Below are 3,738 nucleotides of genomic sequence, written 5' to 3' on the forward strand. Positions count from 1 at the left end.
AGCTCACTAAATGTGTTTCACTGTCAAGCCCAAGTTCTTCTGAGATGAGACAGCCTACTTCACAGGATGTGTGCATTAGCATAACCTTTTTCAGCTTGGTAGAGTAGATCAATTCACTTCAAGATCCCCTCCCCCTTACCTCAAATCTCCCTCTCTCTCTTACCAAGGCTATTTGAAAATAGCCAATCTACATGCTAGACCGGCTACTTTCACTCCACTACAATTGTTTGAAAACTTGAGTTACTTTGCAGATATAAATGATTATATTATAAAACATAAACATTAACCACTTTAGCCCTATTTTATACCATTTGAAAATAGCCAATCTACAAGCTTGTAGATTGACTACTTTCAGACATTTTAGTACTTTTACTTTTGGTACTTTAAGTATATTTTGATGCCAATACCTTTGTACTGTTACTCAAGTAACATTGCACTGTTTCAGCTGGAAGTCAGATGCCCCATTCTGTGTGTACTGTGTTCTCATCTCATACAGTTATTTTGCATCTGTACTGGTAGTCTAGTGGTTAATGAAATGTTTCTCAAAGGTTGGAGGTCAGGGTTCGATACCCACTTGGGTTGCATAGAACCTTGGGAAACATGTTGAGGTGTTTTTTTTACTGTACTGGAGTATTAGTGCACTTTTACTTCCACTCCACTACATCTGCAGGGGCAAATATTGTACTTTTACTCCACTACAATTGTTTGAAAACTTTAGTTACTTTGCAGATATAAATGATTATATTATAAAACATAAACATTAACCACTTTAGCCCTATTTTATACCATTTGAAAATAGCCAATCTACAAGCTTGTAGATTGACTACTTTCAGACATTTTAGTACTTTTACTTTTGGTACTTTAAGTATATTTTGATGCCAATACCTTTGTACTGTTACTCAAGTAACATTGCACTGTTTCAGCTGGAAGTCAGATGCCCCATTCTGTGTGTACTGTGTTCTCATCTCATACAGTTATTTTGCATCTGTACTGGTAGTCTAGTGGTTAAAGAAATGTTTCTCAAAGATTGGAGGTCAGGGTTCGATACCCACTTGGGTTGCATAGAACCTTGGGAAACATGTTGAGGTGTTTTCTTTACTGTACTGGAGTATTAGTGCACTTTTACTTCCACTCCACTACATCTGCAGGGGCAAATATTGTACTTTTACTCCACTACAATTGTTTGAAAACTTGAGTTACTTTGCAGATATAAATGATTATATTATAAAACATAAACATTAACCACTTTAGCCCTATTTTATACCATTTGAAAATAGCCGATCTACAAGCTTGTAGATCGGCTACTTTCAAACATTGGAGTACTTTTACTTTTGGTACTTTAAGTATATTTTGATGCCAATACTTTTGTACTTTTACTCAAGTAACATTTTGAACACAGGCCTTTTAGTTGTAATAGAGTATTTTTATATTGTGGTATTGCTACTTTTACTTAAGTAAAATGTATGTATTTAATGTTTCATTCCTGAGGGTTATATTTAATAGCCCACTGAGTGCAATTTACCAAAATACATCTTGATAATATAACCCATACAATTATTTGTTTCACTTCTCAACAAGTTCAGCTTCAATTGCAGCTTCTATCTGTTGACTGAAAGCAGCCCTGTCTCAAATAGACACAACATGCCTATGTCTGGGCATTAGTTGCTCTCTACCGCCATCTAGTGGCACCACATAGAAAAAAGCGGTACCACAAAAACAGGTGGTACCACAGGGGCACCAGAGGGGTACCACCACTGACATTATCAAGTGCTAACCACTGTATCTAAAGTTTAACATTGTGGTCAAGAAAAACCAGCCCAAGTAACAACCCTAACCCAACACCTTCCACAAAATAGCAAAAGTAGCAGACCTACAAGCTCGAAACGCGTCGCTTCGCGTCACATTTCGAGCTTGTAGATCTGCTTCTTTTGATGCTTTTGTGTGACACTGTAGTATGATCAAGTAGCGCGTTAAATTACCAAAAAAAAAACACAAAAATGTAGAATATGAGAGAATAGAGGTGATAACCTTGATTATGAAACCTCAGAATTATGAATGTGGGGGAGAATGTATGAACTAATTTCTCTGTCATAAAGAATGAAGTATTGGTCCATTTGGAAATATTGCCATTCTGTCCATCACTCCTGTGTGTGAGTCTAGTCGCAGGGCTGATAAAAGAATAAAAACACAAATATTTTTTGCCTACATTGCCGATTTTCTATCTCCAGTTTGACAAATGACTTGTGCCAGATTCACACTCTCTGAAAATAACAACGGTTGATAAGGAGAGCGAACGAGGAGAAGATATAGGGGGGTGGAAAGAAAAACGAGTGGGGGGGGGGGGGGGGGTAGAAGAGATAGGGGGGTAAAAAAAACTAATATACAGAGAGGGGGGGGGGGGCAAGAGAGAGGGTGGGTGGGGGGGGATGAGAGACAGAGCATAGAAAGAGAGGAAGAAGAGGGACAGCAAGAAGGAGAACGAGGGAAGAAGGGAGAGACAGGGATACAGATTGAAGGAAAGAGAAAGGGGGGGCTGGAAAGTTAGAGAGAAAGACACACACACACAAAAATGGCAAAAAAAATGGCAAATCTACAAGCTGTGAGCTTGTAGATCTGCTTGTACATCTGCTATTTTTGAAAATTATATCGGAAATGTTTTATATTTTTGGATTTATATAACAAATAACTCTGAGAATGTGCAAGTGGAACCAAATGGACCCTTGCGGGACGGTAACTCTGAGAGTGTGCAAGTGGAACCAAATGGACCCTTACGGGTCCATTTGGTTCCACTTGCACACTCTCAGAATTAGATGAACACTCAGGATTTTCACTGTGCAGAGCATTAGTGTTGACAGAGTCCCTCTGAAGCTACATTATAGGCTGCATGGAAGGCCTGCAGCAAAGTGAATTGCTGCAATAATAGCTTGGAGTGCTCCGCTGGCTTCTACAGAGGACCGTTTGGACTTTAATGCATCTTACACGTGCCTGTGCTAATCCATGCACACACTCGCGCAAACACGCGCACGCACACAAACACACACACACACACACACACACACACACACACACACACACACACACACACACGCACACACGCACACACACACACACATACACACACACACACACACACACACACACACACACACACACACACACACACACACACACACACACACACACACACACACACACACACACACACACACACACACACACACACACACACAACACACTATTTGTGGGTGTGTGTGTCCATTGATCAAATTCTACTATACTTCCTCACAAGTATAGTAATACAAACATACACACACACACGCACGCGCACACACACACACACTACTATGGAAAGAATATTGCCGATCTACTTGCTCACAATGCTTGGCGTTGTGACACGTCATGAGGAGCTTGTAGGTCTGCTATTTTCAGTAGAGTAGGCTAATACACGACACTGGCGTGCGACTACAGTAGTACAAATCGGGCGTAATTTGAACCCTAAACCTGACATGAGTCTGACTCTAAAACATGTTGTAACCATAAATGTATCTGTTTCTCAAATTCTGCTAGTGGGGACATTTGGGGACAGTAACACACACACACACACACACACACACACACACACACACACACACACACACACACACACACACACACACACACACACACACACACACACACACACACACACACACACACACACACACACACACACACACACACACACACACAGTATAGATG

Source organism: Gymnoscopelus braueri (genome assembly GCF_963280865.1).
Source record: "Gymnoscopelus braueri genome assembly, chromosome: 3".
Classification (NCBI taxonomy): Eukaryota; Metazoa; Chordata; class Actinopteri; order Myctophiformes; family Myctophidae; genus Gymnoscopelus; species Gymnoscopelus braueri.